The sequence below is a fragment of the Manacus vitellinus genome, unplaced genomic scaffold (assembly GCF_001715985.3).
Source record: "Manacus vitellinus isolate BGI_N305 unplaced genomic scaffold, ASM171598v3 scaffold_5_pilon, whole genome shotgun sequence".
In the NCBI taxonomy this organism is placed as follows: domain Eukaryota; kingdom Metazoa; phylum Chordata; class Aves; order Passeriformes; family Pipridae; genus Manacus; species Manacus vitellinus.
Window position 1 is genome coordinate 27,853,217 of NW_021940682.1, and position 12,448 is coordinate 27,865,664.

The following is a 12,448-nucleotide window of genomic DNA, read 5'->3' on the forward strand; positions in this document are numbered from 1 at the left end:
ACTGATTTTACAATGAAATTGAATGACATTAGAATGGTAGGATGAGGTAAAGAATATGGCCCAGTATGCCTTTGCTATTGAAGTTACAAACTTTTATGAGAGATATGACATAGGAAAAAGAAAAATACAAAAATTAAAAAAAGTTGTTGTTATTAGTAATAATAATTTTATTATTTTTTCCTGCTTTTTTTTCAATTTTGTTGAATACAGAAAATATGAACAACTGCGGAGATTAACTAGTTTACATGAATGACAGCTCTACTTTTTGCTTAAGGAAGACCATATGCTTTGATAGATTTAAGAGCCCCATATAATTTTTCTCCAGAGCACACAGCTATCTCAGAACGACATATATATTCTACATACATGGAATATCTGAATTTCAGCTGGCTGTACAGTTGAATTATATGTTGTCTGTAGAGTCTGCAAAAAGCCTCAAACATAACATCCAACCATGAGGTGCAATCCGAAAAAATTTAAAAGTCAAGGAAAAATAAAGTCAAGAATGTGGAACATACAAATAGCTGCAGTGTATGGAAACATATTTGCTGAGGTTTTCTGAAAAAGCTGTAGATGAATCAGTGAAAAATGCCCTGGAAAAAGGAATAAAAGGAAAGTATTAGATCTGATCTTTAAAACCAGACTGCGTGATACTTGAGCAGAACTGAACTGTAAAACCTCTGCATTTCACTAAGAGGCCAAGAAGAGAAAGTTAGAGTTAAAGGGGGATCCATGACCAGAAAGAAAATGCTGAGCAGGAAAATTTAAATCAAGAAGAGGAGACTGGAGCCTATCAATTTGCCTAGAACTACTTTGTTGCTAATAAAGAACTGACTTAAATATTGCTTGCTGAAATCAGTGTATTACATTCTACAGCTATATGGTTTCTTGAAGAGTCAAATTTTCAGACAGTCAACTGAGAAAGAGAGAAGCAGCATGTTGGAGAGGAGGGTAGTTGTACAATATCAGAGACATCCAGGGAAGGAGAATGCAGCTTTTATCTTGCTTTACTTTTTTCTGGCTTATAGTTTTCAGGTCCTTAGGAAATGGATGGAGAGCCTGTCCCCAAGGAAGTTTGCCCATGAGGACAAGACCACAGCAGGCGGCTGGAGCCCACGCAAATCCCCTCCTTAGACATGAGTCAGGTGATCCAGGAAGCTCCCACATGGTAACTATCCATACAGGGCCGATGGTACCAGCACTACACCAAAGCACAACTGAATCACTTGAGTGAGTAATAAAAACTCAAAGACTGCTTTTGAAGTGCACTCTGAAGAGTCAGCCATATTTTCAAACCCAGGAACCTAAAATGTACCCTGGATAGTCACACAGGCTGTCAATAGGAAGGTATAAATTAGGTGCCAGGTAATCAGTCATCCACCTACTTAACTGCAAATCTTTCTCTGGCAAATCTTTCATCTTGACTACCAGATGTTGTCTTTTGTTCTCAATCACATTGCTCCTGCAAATTGTCATTGCATGTATCTCATGCATTGCTGTATGAGTAAATCTGACAGATACTATGCAAATATCTCTGATGGAAATCTGTTCTGAAAGATATTAAGAACGGCACATTGCTGCAGGCACCTTACAGCTATTACTTCTTGTGAAATGCTGCTGACATCTTTATCAATAAAAATGGAAATAAGAACCCTGAGTTGGCTGTGAGACCGCCCACCATAAGAAGGAGACATTATAATTAGAAAAGTGCAAATCATGCAAAATTTGAAGTGCATGAGGTTTGGTGACCCTCTCAAACTATATTTTGTTTCCTATAATTAGTAGAAAATAAACCCCACATTTTATCCCCACAGATTATTCCATTTAAAGCAAAATACATATTGCCTTTAGCTAAAGAAACCATGGAAAATAGTTTATTATCTGTAATAGCTTGGTTCCTAGAAGTTGCAACTCTGAACAAAAAAATTTTAGTCTTTGTATCTTCAAATGCTGCACTTGTTTTCTCTCAAGAGAAAGGATGTTGTGCTACCCCAGGTTTTCACATCAAGGAAGTGAACTTTAGGCAAAATGGACAATAAGCACAAGGCTTTGTTTACTGTCACACAGAATCACAGAATGCTGAGGAATGTATGTACCTTAAAGATTATCTAGTCTCAAGTCCTCCATGTGCAGGATCACCTCCCACTGGACCAGGTTGCTCAAAGCCTTATCCAGCCTGGCCTTGAACACCACCAGGGTTGGGGCATCTACAGCTTCCCTGGGCAACCTGTTCCAGTGTCTCACCACTGTGACAGTAAAGAATTTCTTTCTCATATCTACTCTGAATTTCCCGTCTTTCAGTTTGTACCCATTACTCCTTGTGCTGTCACTACGGTTCCTGATGAAGAGTCTCTCTCGGGCTTCCCTGTGGGCCCCCTAAAGGATAAGCGCAAATGTGGAAGGAAGTGTAGGGGCAAATGGCAGCTGGTGCTTTTGTATGTCACGCTGGCCTGACGTAGTCATTTGTAACCTCCCAAAACAAGAGGGAACGCTTAGGACGAGGCTGGTTCGCCATGTTCTGTCCTCTTCCCTGGCCAAGTGCTGCACGGGTGCGCCCGGTTTGTCGATGTGACAGCAGGGAGAACCGGGCGGGTCGTTGCGTGACAGGGTGACACAGGAGTCGGCCAGCGCGGAAGTTGGGACTGGCCAGGAGCATGTCTTCAGGCTAAGGCTGCCGGCAGACGCAGCCCGCAAGACACCGAAACTACCGCAACCTCCTCCCACCTCCACTCCCCACTTCCACTCCGGCACCGCCATTCCCGCGCCGCTCGCGCACGCGCCCCGCCCCCTGGAGTGTCTTCGCGAAGGTTATGCTTAACGAGCAGGCCTGCCGCCCCGCCCTCCAGGTCCCCGCCCGCCCCGCGTCCCTCGGCTGCGCGGGTTGAGCGCGCGGCCGGCCCGCGGTTGCCGCTGTGGGATAGTGGCGTATAAAAGTAGTACGCTCGAGCGCGGCCGGCGGCTGAGGGGGCTGGCGCGAGCGGGGCATGAAGATGGCGGACGCCAAGCAGAAGCGGAACGAGCAGCTGAAGCGCTGGATCGGCTCCGAGACCGACCTGGAGCCGCCCGTGGTCAAGCGCAAGAAGACCAAGGTGAAGTTCGACGACGGCGCTGTGTTCCTGGCCGCCTGCTCCAGCGGGGACACTGAGGAGGTGCTGCGGTTGCTGGAGCGGGGCGCCGACATCAACTACGCCAAGTGTGGACGGAGCTGACCGCGCTCCACCAGGTGGTGCTGGGGCCTGATCGGAGGGGGGCTGGCCGGGGTCAGGCGGGCGGGAAGGGCGGGGGCGAGGCCGGCCCGATGTTTCCCCTCGGCGGAGCGTGGAGGAGGAAGGGGGCCGGAGGACGGACCGCGCTCCCTCCGGCTGGGGGGTGTCGGGGCGGAGGCGGCGGGCGGGGGTCGGGCTGGGGACAGCCGGAGGGGCGGGGCCGAGCCCCCGGAGGCCGGCGGGCTGAGGGGCGGAGGCTGCGGCCCTCCCCGCGGGCCGGGCGTTCGGAAGGGGCGCTGGGGCCTTCTCCCTGGCGGGAGGAGGTGCCGCTGAACCCTTTCGCCTTTTCCCCTGTTGGCAGCGCCTCCCTTGGAGGCCGGGGCGCGGGCCCTGCCCTGAGGGGGGTGCGGGGTCGGGGCAGCTGCTTCCCCCGGCGCGGGGGGGGCTGCAGGTGAGGAAGGCGGACTCGCTTTCCCCGCTGCCCCTTGCCTGGGATCCCGGTAGCAGTTCCCTGCGTCCCCCGTCTCCACGGTTCCGCAGCAGTTGAGCCGATTAAACCCCGCTCGTGTGTGCGAGCAGGAGTGGGGAGAGACGGATCGTCTATTTCTCTCCGGTTTCTATGGGGAGCCAGTGTTTTGTTCCTTATATAGAAACGCGTATCAATAAGAGGCTGCTTGTTTTCGTTACCGATGGCTCCCGCCGCAGTGGGAAAGCTGAACTTCAAGGAAAGCAGGGCTCTTACATTTTTCTTCCGTGCGTTGGAAAGTAGTAAAAAACCCAATCCATATCGCTTTGTTCTGGTTGTGAGTATGTGGGAGGGGGTTGGTGCCGAGGGAGATAACTTTCACTTGGGGCAGGGGGGGAATGGAAGGGAAACTGGCTATGGAGTTTCCTCAAAATGGATGCTTTGTGCATGTTGAACTTCATAGCAGTCTGATTGGAATCTCAAAACGTTAGCCAAATAAGGAAAGACTGTGGCAATCCGGAGATAATGCGGGTTTGCCTGAATAGTTTTTTTTTCTCTAGAAGGCCAAAAGCTTCCACACAATATTAGATTCACTGAATATTTGGAAAGCAAAAAATGATCTTTGACAGGCTAGCTTCTCATTCTTAATTTTAGAAGTTCTTCAGTAGTTTAAAAAAAAATCTTAGTGGTTATGAGGTGTAGGTTGATCAAGTAGAAATTTTCCCAAAATGATTAGGTGAGGTAGTTAGGATATTGTTTTTATGCAGCACTTTTCTTGCATAAACCAAAAACGAGATGGTTAGTTTATTTTCTGCATTCCATATAGATTTTTCAAGGGTGTGAGACTCTAGAAATACATAAATTGCCCTGCAATTATCCCCTCCTGAAGATAAAAGTTTCTATCACTCTTTGCTCTGTTTCCTGTGTATGAGTTGTCACTTGCTCCCCTGTAAAGGGTGTTGGTTTACTTTCAGTTGTGAACTGAACTGGAAGAATGAATGTGTGTTGTGGTTAAGCCTGTCAGCATGTTACTGCAGCACAGTTACCTGACTGCAGGCTAGCCCGTCACTTCAGTATGAGTTTTATGTATTTATCCTCCTCTAATCAAGTTTTGATTGCTTCATGCTTCCAGGGAGCTCTGTACTAGAAGTCATACCTTAACTGGTTAGATCCTTGGGTCTGCAAGTTACTGTACTCCAGTGATTGGTAGTGATTGGTAGGAAAGGATGACGTTTGGCTGAACTCTATTGTTAGAATAAGAGATGGCGTTATCTCTCTTTACGAAGTCCAGATGGCATTTTCCAAATATCTTTGATACTATATACAACAAAGCTTTCATCAGGATAATTCTGCACTTATTCTCTCCTTTTTACCTGTAGTCAGCTTGCCATTTGGAAGGTAAAAGTTGAAGGGAACAGAGGCAAAGATTTACATCACTTCTAAAATTCTTACTCTCCCACCCCCCCCTTTAGTGATACCAAAGGGTCTTTTCTGCTTTTATGATATTGAAAGCAAATAAGAAGATCAGTTGTAAAGTTATAATCCTCTTGAAGCAGTCCCATAAATGAATCTTGCCTGTTGCTATTTAAAAAAAGGCATATAACAAATCCCTGCCTATAACCAACTCTGAATGGTTTCACTTCATTATTATCAATAAATCTTATTTTCCTCTAGTATGCCATATAAAAGGTGCAAGTCAAACATGATGCAGTCTATAACATGGATTCATTTAATCAGATTTGGCTGCGGCATGAGCAAAGCTGTGTCTGTTCTCAAAGGAAACTTCAGAAGCTTGTCATTCTTCCTCACAGTTTTGACTGACTGATGTCAGTTGTGTCAAAGTCCATGTTGTTGTGTTTCAGACCGCTATGGTTTGCTGTTGCTTTGTGGGTTTTCGGTTGGTTGGTTTTTTTGTTTCGTGTCATCTGTCAGATCCCATGTAGATGTTACTGCTTCGCAGGAATAAATTTACCATAGCAAAGAGAAAATGATTGTACCTCTTTGGGTTATGTCTTTTTTTTTTTTCTTCCATCAATTTTTTTTTGCAGTTATGGAGGGCAAATGCATGTGTCTGAAATAGCAGTAGAGTTAAATATTTAATATGCTGTTTAGCTTCTGATTTTCCTGATGCGTATGGCAGTTATAGGAAGAGACTTCAGCTGTGTTTTCTTTTCCATGGCCCAGGTAGTTGGAAGTGCTGAGGGGGAAGTACCATTAATCCTGAAATTCTGATAGACTTCAGATCTGGTCTTTAGTGGAGCATCAAGCTTTCACTAAAGCCATTAGCTAAGCTTTTCCTTTATCAATGGGGTAGAATGTCATCACCATCAGAAAGCTTTATGTGGAATTGTTTCTCTTTCTGCATATGGGAAAGAAAAAATTACAGTTGACTTGGTAACTCAGTTGTGGTAGGGGGGGATTATATTTGTAGGTACCTGCTTCATGTCTTGACACTGCCAATGAGTAATTTTGATTTATATTTGCATGTGCATAAATGAGGGGACTTGAGTGCATCATATCTGAGGATAGGTCAATTAAATTTTTTTGAGATCTTGCAGAAGGGGAAAAACTTGTCATTATGTGATTATTATTATTCCTGTATGTAATGGTTTCAAATGTCACTTACTTTAAGAACTTGTTCTAGCACAAGTTCTCATATTAGGCCTTTAGCACAAAGGACCAAACTGTGTGTACCATTTTTCTGTCTCAGAGATATGTGCAATGTAGGATATTGCAGCAGGATAATATGTACTCTGCTGCATAACCTGCATTTATATTGTGTGCATGTGTCTGGAAGATCAGAAAACTTACTTTTAAATTAAACCTTAAATTTACAATCAGATGTCAATGTTTACAATGCATTACTTTACTAGAAGTTGGTTTTCAGTGTTGCATTTGCAGACAGTTGTCATGCAGGATGAGATCTAACTTAAAGATAAGTGCAACTTTTCTAATCTCCTTAACAATTGAATGTAACGGGAACTTGAGACAAAAAAGAAGCCCAAAGGTGAGCTGTGACCTTGCAGGTTATTAGTTTCTGCAGATAATAAAATATTTTCAATAAAACCTGATCCCTTCGAGGGCAGACGTATTTCTTCAAAGTGATGTTCAGTTCTGTCATCCTGAAAGCTTAACACCTTTCCTTCCTCAGAGTTTAGACTCTCTTCTGCTTTCCCTGGCTTACATGAAGGAGGACTTGTTTCACTAGCTCTGAGTGGAATTTATTGCTTAGGTGGCTGAAAGTAGTTTATCTAGAAGTTATGTAGAGCTTTGTACAGGAAAGAGGAGCCCACCCTTTCTGGGCAGCACATGGGAAGGCTGTGTGTAGTAGGGAGGGACCATGATGTGGCCAGTTTCCTGGAAGCCTGGATTTCCTGTGCACGCTGCTCCACTGGGAGTATGGGATGTGCACTGTGGAGTACCTGCACTCTCCTGATAAAGAAAGTGGCTGAGATTAGGCTGTGCTTAGGTGTGACAATTTATGCAACCTGCTTTTTGACTGCCTTTATTCTTTGAGGCTGCTCAGACTTAGGAGATAGTAACCTGGTTTTTGGCCTCATTCTCTCTGGTGAGAAGGTGAGTGCTGCAGCCTAATTCCACTACATAGCATGAAAAGAATATGTCCTGATCTTACTTCTTCCTAGGGAGGGTACTGCTTTGGAGCTAAGATAAGGGAAATTGTCTTGGCTGTTTGTGTGTGGGCATCATCGAGTACCTGTAGGGGGTGTTACTGGTGAAGGCCCCTGCTCCTTGATGAGGGATTCATGTGCTCTCTTTTCATCTGGGACAAGTACAGTTTACTTAAGCAATATTCCTTAAAGTCTGTCTCTCTGTATCAAATAGTGGTTTTCTGCAACTCCTCAACTACTTAGCTGAATATGAAGGTCAGACTGTTTTACCAACATTTACATAGCTACATATCAGTTTGCAGGCAGAGCAGTCTGCAGTGTTAAGTTTTGATTTGATGCCACTGTTGTAGGACTCTGCTGCGTTGATCCTTTGGTAGTAATTAAGGTGTTATGTGTTTCACTGAAATCTTCCCTTTTCTAACTGAGTAAGGACAGGTGTTGCTGTCTTAATATTTCCTTGAAAAGTTCTTTCAGGACTTCTGTTGGCATATTCTTAGTACTTGATATAGTAACGAGCATTGTTACAGTTGGCATCAACTGTCCTTGTTACAACACCCTTTCAAACACCGAGTGATACCACAGGTACATAAAATCTACCAGCACTGGATCCATTTGCCTTAGAACTTGAGAAGAGGGCATTAAGTCTTGCTGTTGGGATCCTTTTTGATGAATGATAACATGGGTCATGTGTTTGAGCTGGGGCCATAGCATGTCAAGTTGTAAGAGCAAAGAAGAGGTTGTTACAGTCTTAAATCTGTAAGGTGTTTGCATCATAGCAGCAGCACCCCGACAACCAAGGGTAAGGAAGGTATGGAACTAGCTCAGAGCTATCCTAGTAAAGTTGCACTCTTCTGGAGGGGAAGCAACCTTGCAATCACCAAACCTCCTAACGCTCTCATTGTAGATGTTCTGCAACTGAGAATTTTGGAGAAATTTGCTAACCTTGTATTATTTTATCCTGGCTTTTTTTTTTTTTTTTTTTTTAGTTTTTGTCTGTGCAACAAAGCACAGAAAAAAAGAGTCCTGAAATAATGGTAATATTGACTTCATTTGGTGATTAGACTACAGAGGCATATTTGTTTAAAATCCCTTTTGTAATAGGAGTTGGTTCTTGTGTGGGCCATAGATCTTTCTCTCCGTAATTACAGTAGCTAGGTTCAGATTGTACAATAAATACTTGTTAACTTTCTACTGATTTTGCCATCTAAGATTTTTTTTTTTACTCTTTGAAATGGAGGTAAGAAGAGGAGAAAAAAAAGGTGTGATTTTTCGTAATATACTGTAAGTATAATAGTGAAAATCTTAAATGCATTCAAAAGAATTGTGTTCTTTTTGGTGTTTTATAAAAGAAACAAATAACCATCTCTTCACCTTTTTAAGTGTATTATTTCTGAGTGGTCTGTCAAGTCTGAACCTGGGATTTCTATGTTTTCTTTTCATTGCTATGGATATTTCTTGTACACAGATAGAATAACCCAAGTGAATTCTAGCATATAGAAATTATTAAAGTATTTAAAGCCAGTTTCCATGTTAGCATAACTGACAGATTTCTTAAACTTGCTAGTCATGGGGGAAGAGTTCTACATTCCAGTGTAAGGATGAATTCAGCTGGTAGGGCTTTAGTGTTTACTGAAGCTAATATTCAGGGACAATTTCTGCTGGTCTACAGATATGAATTTCACCGTAGCATTATTGCTGCTTTTATAGTAGAGCTTTGTCTATGATTTTTTACATATTCTGGTCTGGTTTCGGTATTATTAGAACACATTTTCATGATAAGTCATCAAAAAGCACCTTGTAAGAGTAGATGAGATGTATTCTTTTATGTAAGAATCAAACTAATGGGAACATGGTTGAGTCAAGGCCTTTTTGATATTAGCTTTGTAGTAGCAATAATGCTATTTTTTACCAAATTACTGAATTTCAGTTTGTTAGCTAAATCTGAGTCCAGGAGACAGAAGCAGTCTGTATAAATCACTAGTAGAGATACCACTTAAGTCTTCTGAGGGACCTGTATTCCAGGTTTAAGAATATATATTAAATTTTAGTTGGAACAGATAATTTGACAGGGTCCTGTCCAGTTCTTTGTTTCTCGCTTTCCTCATACTCTCACTCTCTCAAAGTTATTACTTAGCCTAGTTAGACACTTGCTGCAATCCTCTCAAAACTTGAGAGCCCAATAATTGATGGCCTCTCTCTGTGTGATTGTGTCTCCAAAGGCTGGATTCACACCATGTGAAATTGAGGGACATGCACATATTCTGGCAAATACTGAAATTTTATCCAGGGATATATTCAGATGAGTTCGATTTAGGCCAACTAATATGCTCTGAAAGGAACGTGGTGGTAGTTTTGGACAACTGTAGCAGGAGTACACCTTTTCTGGAATTCTTGCAACCAGGAAATTGTAAATGATATCTTTACTGCTGTATTGTAATATAAATATACTTTATAACATGTAAGACATGCAGCATATGAGGACATTTGCCTAACAAATATTATATCAGTGCTCAACAATATATTTTTCTTCATTGATCTGGGCAATGGTAAAATGCAGACTGGAGTTCAGCTGCAAGGCAGTGGAGCCATCCGTAAGCTGGGCAGCTTCTAATGCTGCTGGATGGGCGGTGACATTCCAAACTCCTTTACTTTCCTATATGCATTCTTGAAATGACAGTCAATGGAAAGCATGGCATAAGAGTAGCAGCATTCCTCAGCTGTTTCCTTTCTAGTAGTTTCAAAACTGTAAGATAAAACAAGTAGGCAAAAGATGGTCAGGGTACTTGAGGGTATGGGGGAAGCATTGTTGGATTTTTTTTTTTGATTTTTTTTTTTTTTTTTTTTTGGCAAGACCTGGTACCCAGCTTTTCTGTTTTAGTTGTCTTTTGAGCTCACTGAATCAGCCTCTGTACTTATCCTGGAAACACTGAATCTTTTGATGGCTCTTTCACAAAACCAAAATTAGAGCAATATGATGAAGTTTTTGAACAAGACTGTTTCCCATTTATGCCTGTGTTAGCACTTACCCATTAACAATATATTTGTTAGACTAATGGCTTCTAAAGGTCTGTTAAACAGAGTGAAGACTGGAGTTGGCTTTATGAAGAGGGTGAAACCCCTGAGAAAATCTTAACCACTAAATGTAGCCTCACTTTGGGGCTGCACACAAACTTAGGTTTGTCTTCAAGACTGCAAGTAAATAGTTCCTATACTACCTCAATTTCTGAATATTTACATTTGGTCTGTAACTAGCACATAACCATCTATTTTGTTACTAAATTATCTGTAAGCTGTGGTCGTTGGAAATGGTTCTAACCCCAAAAACCTTCTATCTCACTGGTGTTTTTTTATCTTTCATTTTTAAATCAGTCTGAAATATCCTTTGATTTATTTTCCTATGTTACAATTGTAATTCAGGCTCTTTAGTTCAAACTATGACAGCTTGCTTTAATGTGACTAGTAAGCCAGCCAGTGGTGATTACTATGCAAGTTTTAGTTCTGGGGTGATTATTTATTTAGTTTTGCAGTTTCTGTTTTGCCATACTGACAGTGAAGCTAGAAGAGTAGCCAGAGTTTTCTGTATACATACTTGAGTATTTGAGGTTTCCTGTACATCAGAGAATTATGTGCGAGTCTTGGCCTGTGTTGTGGATCTGAAATATATATATTTTCACATGAATTTCAGTTTCCTGGGGTTGTCCCAAGTTTTAACAAAAGTACTGTTTTTGCAGTATGTTCACAAATATATGCAATTATACTTGAATAAGTAGGCTTAATTAAATGAATAATCTTAATGAAATCAATTAGTTTTCCAAAAGAGTGCCTCCCCGTCCCAACAATGAAACAATCCAAAACTACTTGTATTATCTCCTCAATCAATTTGAATTTTTATTACCTTCCCTGTGTTCTATACAATATAAGTAACACTGCTTATTGTCGTTGCATCATTAAATTATTTTTTAGCTAGTTATGAAAAGTCAGTGCTTTTAAGCTTGTTTTGTTAACCTGTTATTTGAAAATGCTTTTAAACCTGGTGCTTTAGGTTCTGAACTTGCTGCAAATTTGGGCAAAAATTATTTACCTTAGGGTTTAGTCAAAGTGAAAAGTGAAAGTTACGGTGACAGCATTATGTCTGTGGGCCAAATTTGGACTCGTGTTATTAAGGCACAATCTCATTTCTATGAAATTGTATAAAACAATGTCTTTAGAAAGCTTGCCAAATTTCACAATTTGCTACCACTTTTACATTGTTCAATTACTGTAGCAAGTTGAATTATTTTAAGTCCTAACAATAAAGATTTTTTTTCATGAGGGGTCTGTACTTTGTCTCCTACTCAGTAGAAAATGAAAGTAAAGTGTGTTACCTCTGAAAGAAGAATTTTTGTGCAATGTCACTTTCTCAGCTTCTGAGTGTAGCAGAGCAGAGAGGGTGAGTTGTGCTAACTCGGACTGGCAGTGGCTTTTTGTGGATGAATTTCTCTGGACGTGGCTTTCTGGTCACTCATTTTCTGCTTACTTGCAGACAGCCTAGCAAAATGCTTGGCACTTGTGTGTCCCTATAGCTATGCTTGGATATGTGTAATAGTGGGACTGAATACTAGCACTTGGGTGGTGCAGTGCTTATTGGGTATTGGTAGGCTTAGGAAGAGAAGCAGCTTTCCTCCACCTCTGTAAAGGAGTAACCTAACAGATCTAGTGGCTCTTGTGCTTAACACTTCTAAAATATGTGTAAAATACTGAAGGTGGGCTTTGGCCTCATCTATCAAATAGGACTCCGAAGAAGGCTTATGAAGTTACTGTATAAACCAAGTTTTACCTATAGCTGTATATAAATATAGCAGCGGTGATTTTAAAACTACTATTTTTAAGGAAAATACAGAACAACTTGGTGTGAATGCCAGAAGATACATGATATATTTTATGTTTTATCAGTTAGCCATTTAAGATGTGGGGGTGGGGAGCTCTGTCTCGATTGTTTTCTCAGCAGTTGAAGAGATTACTGTACTCTATGATACAGTAAAAAAGTGTTGATTGTAACTATAACAATAGCATTTGAAAGCTCAAGTGGCTCTTAGGACTTGACTGCTGCAAATAAATATTATTAGAATTTTTTCTGCCAAAAGCCTACTCTTATGAGAATCAGTGTA

The 12,448-nt window shown here is 41.6% G+C and overlaps 1 protein-coding gene across 4 annotated transcripts in view; it reads left to right on the plus strand.

Annotated features, from left to right (window-relative positions):
* Positions 1 to 2,872: 2,872 nt before the first annotated feature.
* PPP1R12A (protein phosphatase 1 regulatory subunit 12A) overlaps positions 2,873 to 12,448 on the plus strand; it is a 112,605-nt gene continuing 103,029 nt past the window's right edge. For 2 of the 4 annotated variants that reach the window (XM_029963374.1, XM_029963375.1), the window contains exon 1: positions 2,873 to 3,223. The gene's annotated coding sequence lies outside the window, so the exon portion shown is untranslated. Of the gene's footprint in view, positions 3,224 to 3,938; positions 3,960 to 12,448 lie in introns of those variants that run through there. The other 2 variants (XM_029963373.1, XM_029963372.1) reach the window with 2 other exon arrangements.